At 45.2% G+C, this 10,480-nt stretch overlaps 1 protein-coding gene across 1 annotated transcript in view; it reads right to left on the reverse strand.

The window, feature by feature from the left end:
- LOC106808130 (dynein heavy chain 1, axonemal-like) overlaps positions 1 to 10,480 on the reverse strand; it is a 79,184-nt gene that overhangs the window by 4,018 nt on the left and 64,686 nt on the right. The gene's annotated exons all lie outside the window — the stretch shown is intronic.

The raw sequence follows: 10,480 nt of genomic DNA on the forward strand, positions 1-10,480 counted from the left end.
TTGTCAATTTGGGCCCCAGTCGCGCATGCTGATTTCTAAGATAATGACTAACAAGAAATATGATAGTTCAGGCCAGGGTTTGGGTTGCAAGACTTGCAGTGGTGTATAAATATAGGGTGGCAATCGAAATAAATATATAGTTGTTGAAGTCTCGATACCGATTGGCATGTGATCGCTCGTGCTACCTTGACGAGGCATGTTCCGTCCCGTGGCTTATGATGGTGGCGAGACTATGGCACTCATCGCCGAGATCAGCTGTCTCGACCTTCGCTTCTGCCGATGCCGAAAGCTCTAGGCCAAAAAGAATTACGGCAGCACGTCAAGCTATCATCGAGGCAGTTATCCTGCGGCAGGTAAACACCATTCAGATGCTGCTGAAATGACGGCTGCCTCAGGTGCAATTAAATCAAGAGTTATTCTAACGATTATAGAACAAATGTCTCTTGTTGGCGTGCCAGATGTGAGGTAGGAGGTCATGGTAATAAATGATTGGCTCTAACGTTCTTCTTTCAGGTGGTCAGCTAAGCAAAACGGTACCTCTTATCCCAGAAAATAGGTTTGCCACTATGGGGCAAACCGCAGAATCATTTCATATAAAACAAGCGTGTTCAAACCCGTTGGGGCCTTTTTTTAAAAAAATTTTTTTTACGCACTTCGCCGCATCGATCGATTGTTCAGCAAAGCTACAGGAATTCCGTTGGTCACTGTCTTTCCAGATTAATGTACTCAATAAGCGCATGCTCAGTTTGCTTGATTACTGCTTCGTGCACGTTGCAATGCCCATAATCATACTTCGCGCAATGAGGCGTTTAATAGCACAATGATGACATACGCGCAAGGGCTGATATGATTAGTTAGTTTGCTGGCGTGTGGCAGTCAAGTCACATGTGAGAGTGGTCAGTGTGGTGTTTAATTGAGTTCTAGGCACACGCGGTCCGCTGTCTATTACTGGGAATTACGAGCCATTGTTGATTGGTGAAGTAGCCATGCTGTTGGGCAATTCGATTTTCGCTAAATCGACACGAACATTGAATAATCAGAATTATGTGATCCTAATGTTCACTAAATTTACCATTAATCAATTGAATCCGTTTGATCTACACTGCTTAGCGAAACGATCTCAGTGTATGTTGTCTGTAATGATGTGAAGGGTCTGCACTTAACCACGCTTCCAGAGGTGTGTAGATGAGATCTACTGATAAGCAGCGAGACGTTCCTAGGAATTGCCCACCGTTAATCGCTTAACAGCACTTTTCTCTCCGACGAGTTATATCCGCTTTAGGAGTGACTGCAGCATCGAAACTGCGATGAGAATAATCTAGACAATATTATATAGATTTATTAATATTACATGATTGCTATAAGTACTTAAAGTGTCATACCAAGCTGAGGCGAGGTGGATAAGAACAGAGAGTTACTCTATATGGTCGGACAGAGAGTGATTTATACCTGTTTTCGCGCGCCTCAAATTTCACAGTGCCGCGCGCTTTAGGATATTTGTGTATATGATTGTCAGTTGACATATTTCAACCCAGGTTCGAGTTTGTTTGTCAATCATAAAAGGCGTGCCGAGTTTGGGATGTTCTGGTGGTTGTATACATTCGCAGGTCGGTCCTGGATTGCGACTATATCAACAGCTGTCAGATCATTGGCAGAAGGGAGATTGTACTTGTGTTTGTGGCCACGATCTGCCAACGCGCATGTCCACTACTTCCGACGATGTGCTTGCCCCTTGGCCAGCATAAGTTTTTTTCTTGTTTTGGGGTGTGTTCCTGAGTTTTTTTATGAATTTGTTCATTATAGTGTAGCACTTTATGGCTAGATTTAATTTCCGCTGGCACACGCAAAGGAAAACAATACTGTGAACAAAGTTCAGGGAGTAAGAAATATCATGGGGCTAGAAACAGACTGTGAGTCTATTTCTTGCAATTCTCGCTTTCATAGAAGCACTAAATGCATTTCTTACAAGTAATAATTTGTTTGCCAATGCCTCTCCTCATAGTGGCGACTCGCGAACAGCAGGTTGGCACAAATCCATATTGCTGAGTGTGTTTGGTCAATGTAGTTGGTGTAGTGCGTCTTTGTTCTGATAGGCGAGCCGGATCTCCCAGACATCTCATCTCGGCATGAGAGGACCGGGTTTGGGGAATGAAGCCAACACTTATAGTCACCATTTCTGGTCACCGCACCCGAAATGTATTGAAGGGCGTGTACTTGCGAAAATGTCCCAAATGGACTGACGCGTACTATTAGGAGTTGCGGACTCCAAGTTAGGCAACTGTATGCAGTTAGTGATCAATAACCTATAACTATGAACCCATTAGCCGTCATATTACAACGATTAAATATAACATTAATAATCGTACACAACCATCGAGATCACACCGCTTAGTCATTTTCCAATCGATGCACCAAATTTGCCCTGACATAACATCACCTTCCTATTACTACTTCACTGCATAAAAGCGCGATCATTAACAATCGAGTTAAACATTGATTGAATGCGCGTTTCCACTGTCAGTGAGACTGCATGCTGGGCTAACCTTGATACCATCGCCTTACATTTACATGCATCACTGCACCCTAAACACCTGATCAATGGTGAACATATTTGCATATCATCCTGCACACCTCATTCGATAATCCTCATCATCAATAATCTAACGAATTTGATAATCGCAGTGATCATCAGTTCACAATAACAATTCAGTATCAATATCTTCAATCACCATAACATTAATAACCACATTAGAAATCAGCCTAACGAGTCAAATAGTCCGAGCATTAGAAATCTTACGCTAAACATCCCATACACCACATTAGAAATCACCTAAGCATCAATACGCCACATTGAAATTACGTGACATCAATTAACCCAGCATTGGAAATTACCTAACAACATTAGTAAAGCGACATTGATGACTTCCGTTAGCCGGCTTTAGGCGTCATTGTAGCTCGTGGCAGGATACATACCTGCGAGATGGCAATAGAATAATTACTGTAGATGAATGTAGTGCCGTGTGTGACGCAAATCAATCGTTCGGTGATTTGATTCAAAGAGCATCATTCAGCCAGTAGTGGGCCAGATGCTGTGGATCATATTTGTTGGTGATCAACAGGGTGTCAATAAGGCTGCTATGCCATTCTTGTAATCAGTGAGCTCAGGGTAAAATTGTTTGGGAGAATTATCACCAATTAAATCATTATCATGCGCCTGTCATTATAACACGTTGAGTGTGAAGGCCATTAAGCTGTGTTAGTGTTTCGTGTATTTCGGTTCACCGGATTACACCAGGGCGGGGGTAGCGTAAGCTGCGCAGTTTGGGGCGGCGCGTTGGGTCGGCGTAGTGTGTGCCTGCTTGTGGCGCGTCTTACAGCTCGGTTTGCTGACAGTTGGCTGATTTTGTGTAAGCAAGCGCGAGAGTATTTGTGAGGGGGGGGGGGGGGGGGGGGGGGGGAGGGCGCGGTTTTGGGGGGGGGGGGGGGGGGGGGGGGGGGGGGGTGTGTGGGGCGGGGGGGGCGGAGGGGGGCGGTGGGGGTGGGTTGTGGGGGGGCGGTTCGGGGGGGGGGTTGTTGGGTGGGGGGGGGGGGAGGGGGTAGGGGCGGTCGGACGGGGGTGGCGAAGGCGGTGTCGTGCGAAGCCATGGTGCTGGGTTGGCGACCTCATATAACCTAGCCCCCGGTCCTTTAGTGGATGATTCGATTTTACTTCCGCATCGTCATGGTTGTTCCTTAGCACCTGTCAGAGGTCACGAGGGGGGGGGGGGGGTGAGAGAGGGTGTGCGCGGGGGTCTTGATGTTGATCTTGTCTGATTTTGCGGTTGCTCGTTTGAATACCTGGTTTGGTGTTGCTCATTCCGTGTTGTTGTGTTAGCTTGGGTCTTGTATTGCTCTTCGTATTTCTATTGGTCTTGAATATTGCATATTGTATGCATGTTGGTTTCCCGCCGTGTGAACAGCCTTACATCCTGACTAATTCCCTGTTTTCCCGCTCCCGCCCGAAGCAGAAGGTGGCTTCTCAAGGCCCTGTGCAGAGAGCGTCGAACTGCCGCGCAGTCTACCTAGTCTGGCGCCGCGCAGACGCAGTTCCTCCTCGCATCGTATTGGCTGGTGTGCCGGAGGTGCTGTCAAAGCGAAAGTGAGGTCGTCTGCCTCCGTTGTGACCGGAAGTGTAGATTATAGGTCGAATAGTGCTTGGGTATGAGAGAAGTTAGTAATCTGCCCGCACCCCCGTTGCCGGAAATCAATTGTCCATATTAATTTTCAGCCATAGATGCATGACCTTTATACAATGGTCAAAAACTGGTAACTCTGAGGGGGGGGGGGGGGGGGGGGGGGGGGGGGGGGGTGGTGAAAGGGGGGGAGGGTCGGCGTGGGCGTTCTGTAGTGTTCGGTTGTTTGTTGGTGGGGGGTTGTGGTAGTGATGTAGTCTGAGTTAGTGGATATATGATCATGACCTCTGGGCGAATTAGGTCGTGTTGAAATTAGTGGGCATCGCGCTCAATCATGATCAGATTTATCTATGCGTCATTGAGGTGCCAGTAGAGGTGGGGTTGAAGAAAGGCAGGGTACTGTGCACCGTCATCTTGAATGTGGATGAAAGTGCATCATATGCATCTCCTGTAATAATGTGTCTTTAATAGTTTGAATCAACGATAGGTTAGTAAGATAAATCATCTTAATTAAAATTACTAGTAATCGAAATGCGATTATATCTCACAGGGAATTGGCTCTTTAAGTGTTTTGCCACAGTATTTAGACTGTAAGTAATAAGTCAGTTTGATTGCGTAGTGTTGCGGCAGTACGATTCGTATTTCATGCCCGAAATATGCCACACTCGAATGTAGGTAGCTGAGAGAAATCTATCAGTCATGATGTTTTTCGAAGATACGTTTAACCATTTGCAAATAACATGGTATCAATACTCTCATTTAGTAGCGTATAGTTTCTTAAAAAAAGAAACAACCACAATTCGTAATTCCAGAGCAGTTTTTACCCAAATCTCCACAATACAGATTTTTTAATCGTTCACGGTAGATTGGTTTGATTGGTTCTAGAGTTGACTAGGTATGTTTCACTTGAAAATATCGTGATACGGTCGTATCGTGAAGGCTGTATCGTGATATGGATCGTATCGTGAAGGCTGTATCGTTATACGGATCGTATCGTGAGGCTTTATCGTGATAGTACGATCGTATGCGTGAAGGCTGTATCGTGATAACGGATGGCGTATGCGTGAAGGCTGTATGCGGATACGGATCGTATCGTGACGGCTGTATCGTGATACGGGTCGTATCGTGACGGCTGTATCGTGATACGGGTCGTATCGTGAAGGCTGTATCGTGATACGGATCATATCGTGACGGCTGTATTGTGATACGGTGTCGTATACGTGAGCGGCTGTATCGTGATAGCGGGTCGTATCGGGACAGCTGTATCGTGATACGGGTCCGTATCGTGACGGCTGTATCGTGATACGGATCGTATCGTGACTGCAGTCTGATTGATACGGGTCGTATTGTGACGGCTGTATCGTGATACGGATCATATCGTGACGGCTGTATCGTGTATACGGATCGTATTCGTGAAGGCTGTATCGTGAAGGATCATATCGTGACGGCTGTATCGTGATACGGGTCGTATCCGTGAAGGCTGTATCGTAGATACGGGTCGTATCGTGACGGCTGTATCGTGATACGGTCGTATCGTGACGCTGTATCGTGATACTGGTCGTATCGTGAAGGCTGTATCGTGATCGATCGTATCGTGACGGCGTATGTGATACGGATCGTATGCGTGAAGGCTGTATCGTGATACGGATCATATCGTGACGGCTGTATCGGATACGGGTCGTATCGGGACGGCTGATTCGTGATACGGGTCGTATCGTGACGGCTGTATCGTGATACGGATCGTATATCGTGAGCTACCCGTATCGTCGCACCCCGTGTGATTGCACATACATACGTGCTCACATGTTGCCAGCGTCCTCCGCTCTGCTATTATCGTAGCTCAGGATCGAAGTCTCCTACACGTGGGTGTCTCTGTCGAAATTGGCCCTGGGCTTAAGTAGACGTTTTTAATTGTTACAGGAAGAATTTCAGTCGATAAATGTATTCACGAATACCTGTTCGTCTTCAGCGTTATACACACGTCGCGTCAAGACTGGAATCAAGCCTAGCGCAGACCCGCGATTTTTGGTTGCTCGTCGCTGCAACCTGCAACCACAAAGCGATCGTCGCAATGCCGCAAATGCTTCACCGCGTGTGCGCACACGTGCAATTTCAAAGCAATTCTAGAGCAATTTGGGAGCGATTGGAAGCGACGAGTCAATCAAAATCACACACGTTGATTTCTTGCAACTCGTCGCAAGCGACCAGAATCGCTACGGGTTGCAGTTGCTCATTCCGCAGAGGTAGCGATTCACAGCAATTTTTACAGCGATTCTAGAATCGCTGTCAACGTTGAATGAAAAAATCGCACGTCTGCGTTATAGGCTTTACTCCTTCCATTAGAAAGCAGCGAACCTCGTTAGCGAATAAAAGTGGCATGTCATCTGCACACGCAGCTGCACATCTGCGCAGCAGCGCATCTGTGCAGCAGCGCATCTGCACACGCAGCTGCCAACGCCACGCGACAGTTCACTTTCCACGTTTTATACACGCTTCATAACGGCGACGGTTTTTTCCCTTTACGATTTTCGCTTACGGGCGGCAGTGTGTCGGCAGCTGTTTCAGCAGTGAGCTTCATTTTGGCATGCGTTGACATGCCCCTATAGCGAACCATGTCCCCCTCTATACTGTACACTGAGCATGTGCATGGGCGTGTTTAGCGGGGGTGCTTGACACAATCCGCACGGCTTGAAGTGGGGTATGAGGTGATGATTTAATCCTGGTAAAAAATAATTTATCCTATTAAATAATTAATAGTTAAATTTTGTGTAACAATTTTGATGGGTAAAAGGTCTAGAATTTACCGGGCTTAAATTTTTTCTACCGCCGTAAAAATAATTATTTTTGAGTACGCATGGCCAACCATAAACGCCAACTGCAGCCGAGCTGCATTTAAATGAGGCGAATGAACTGCGTGGGAATAATTTGCACATGTTCTAAACGTGCTTTAGAAATTTCCAATTTTTAGAGCGTAAGTAGAGCGAACTCCGACGAATCGTCTTTCTCGTTACGGCTGCTACTATGTTGTGCGAATATATGCACAAATTTTCCTGTCGTTTGAAAGAAATTCTTGCGTGACTAAACGTAACTCTGAACTGCCCCACAACATGCTGCTTGTTTGAGGTGTCAATGGTTGTTTGCACGACATCATCGTGAGAAGTGATTTGTACGGATTACGTAAATCGCATGTATATTGTTTGCGTTCAACAATTGCCGTCACTTTCACGTAATAATAGTCGATATAAACACTCCTTTTGCATTAATTTTCCTAGTTAGTCATAATGGTATCTATCTATCCGCAACGATCAAGCTGTAGTAGTGGCAGCTACCTATAGTAGAATTTATTTTTAAAAGTAATACCTGATCTCTCTCACGCCACGCACACACGCGCGCACGCGCGCACGTGAGGAGAAGTGTCGTGCGGCGGGGCGACGCACCACGCAACGCGTAGCAGACACACAACACACACACGACACAAACACACTCCAGCACGTGATAGACGCTAAACAGTGCCTGTCAAGTAGACGAGCGATCACATGCAATCGTATCGAGATTTCAACAACTAATATATTTATTTCGATTGCATGTGATCGCTCGATGTGAAACTAACCCTGAAACAAAGCAGTGAAATTTCTATTAGTGCTAGCCTGTGAGTTTAATACAATGAAAGTGTCAATGACACTATAGCTCACCTTGGGTGTGATAGCAGAGAGAGAGGATATTTAAAATTTGGTAAGTGTTTCATTTATGACGGACCGAAATGTAATCAAATGTCCTTATTCCCTGTTTTATACTAATAGAAATTTCACTGCTTTGTTTCAGGGTTAGTTTTGATGCTAAAATAAATGTTTCAGATCTGAAAGTCTGAAGTCTGGGCGAGATATGGCGCTACGCCTAAATGATCGTCATTTTGGTTTCTGATTATCGTGCAAATAAAAGCAATAAAATATTCCAGTCAAATTACTGTAACGAAGAATCTAAAACACAATATTACACCTAGGTATGATTAGGTAGGCCAGGTAGGTAGGTAGGACGGTAGGTAAATTTAACAAAATCGAATGAATCTAGATGGCCATTTTCATTTTTGCCAAAAAGTGGGCGTGGCTCGAAAGTAGGTCGACTGGCGTGCTTCAACATAGGATGTTTAAATCTCTCCTATAAGAGTAACAACTGTATGCAATTTGAAACATGTGGGTCAAACGGTTCTTGAGTTATCGTTGACTGCAGGCAGACACTGAAATGCATAGTGAAATTGCCGAAATCTACCTAATTTGCATAATTTTAAAAAAATATAAAAACCCGTGTTATATGTTTTGGGGCCAGTCCTTATTTATTCACATACCAAAAATGAGCAAAATCCATTGAACCTGAACTGACTTTTGGCCATTTCCATTGTTTCCAAAAAGTGGGCGTGGCTCGAAAGTAGGTCAACTGACATGCTCCAAAATAGGACGTTCACATCTCTCCCATAGGAGTAACAACTGTATGCAATTTGAAACATATGGGTCAAACGGTTCTCAAGTTATCATTGACCGTAGCCAAATGTTGACGGAGAGACGGACGGACGGACGTACGACGAACAACGCCCCATGGCAACAGCTCATCTTAACGATGTCAAGGTGAGTTAAAAACAAACAAGCCAGCATGTTGTGGGGGCAGTTCAGAGTTACGTTTAGTCACGCAAGAATTTCTTTCAAACGACAGGAAAATTTGTGCATATATTCGCACAACATAGTAGCAGCCGTAACGAGAAAGACGATTCGTCGGAGTTCGCTCTACTTACGCTCTAAAAATGGGAAATTTCTAAAGCACGTTTAGAACCATGTGCAAATTATTCCCACGCAGTTCATTCGCCTCATTTAAATGCAGCTCGGCTGCAGTTGGCGTTTATGGTTGGCCATCGTACTCAAAAATAATTATTTTTACGGCGGTAGAAATAATTTAACCGCGGTAAAATTCTAGACCTTTTACCCAATCAAAATTGTTACACAAAATTTAACTATTAATTATTTAATAGGATAAATTATTTTTACCAGGATTAAATCATCACCTCATACCCCACTTCAAGCCGTGCGGATTGTGTCAAGCACCCCCGCTAAACACGCCCATGCACATGCTCAGTGTACAGTATAGAGGGGGGACATGGTTCGCTATAGGGGGCATGTCAACCATGCCAAAATGAAGCTCACTGCTGAAACAGCTGCCGACACACTGCCGCCGTAAGCGAAAATCGTAAAGGAAAAAAACCGGCGCTGTTATGAAGCGTGTATAAAACGTGGAAAGTTAATTGTCGCGTGGCGTTGGTAAGGTTGCGTGTGCAGATGACATGCCACTTTTATTCGCTAACGAGGTTCGCTGCTTTCTAATGGAAGGAGTAAAGCCTATAACGCAGACGTGCGATTTTTTCATTCAACGTTGACAGCGATTCTAGAATCGCTGTAAAAATTGCTGTGAAATCGCTACCTCTGCGGGAATGAGCAACTGCAACCCGTAGCGATTCTGGTCGCTTGCGACGAGTTGCAAGAAATCAACGTTGTGTGATTTTGATTGACTCGTCGCTTCCAATCGCTCCCAAATTGCTCTAGAATTGCTTTGAAATTGCACGTGTGCGCACACGCGGTGAAGTATTTGCGGCATTGCGACCGATCGCTTGTGGTTGCAGGTTGCAGCGACGAGCAACCAAAAATCGCGGGTCTGCGCTAGGCTTTGATTCCAGTCTTGACGCGACGTGTGTATAACGCTGAAGACAACAGGTATTCGTGAATACATTTATCGACTGAAATTCTTCCTGTAACAATTAAAAACGTCTACTTAAGCCCAGCGGCCAATTTCGACAGAGACACCCACGGTGTAGGAGACTTCGATCCTGAGCTACGATAATAGCAGAGCGGAGGACGCTGGCAAACATGTGAGCACGTATGTATGTGCAATCACACGGGGGTGCGACGATACGGGTAGCTCACGATATACGATCCGTATCACGATACAGCCTATGGTATGTATAGCCTTTAAATTCTACTATAGGTAGCTGCCACTACTACAGCTTGATCGTTGCGGATAGATAGATACATTATGACTAACTAGGAAAATTAATGCAAAAGGAGTGTTTATATCGACTATTATTACGTGAAAGTGACGGCAATTGTTGAACGCAAACAATATACATGCGATTTACGTAATCCGTACAAATCACTTCTCACGGATGTCGTGCAACAACCATTGACAACCTCCAACAAGCCAGCATGTTGTGGGGGCAGTTCAGAGTTACGTTTAGTCACGCAAGAATTTCTTTCAAACGACAGGAAAAT

This window comes from Priapulus caudatus, unplaced genomic scaffold, assembly GCF_000485595.1.
Source record: "Priapulus caudatus unplaced genomic scaffold, Priapulus_caudatus-5.0.1 Scaffold255, whole genome shotgun sequence".
In the NCBI taxonomy this organism is placed as follows: Eukaryota; Metazoa; Priapulida; class Priapulimorpha; order Priapulimorphida; family Priapulidae; genus Priapulus; species Priapulus caudatus.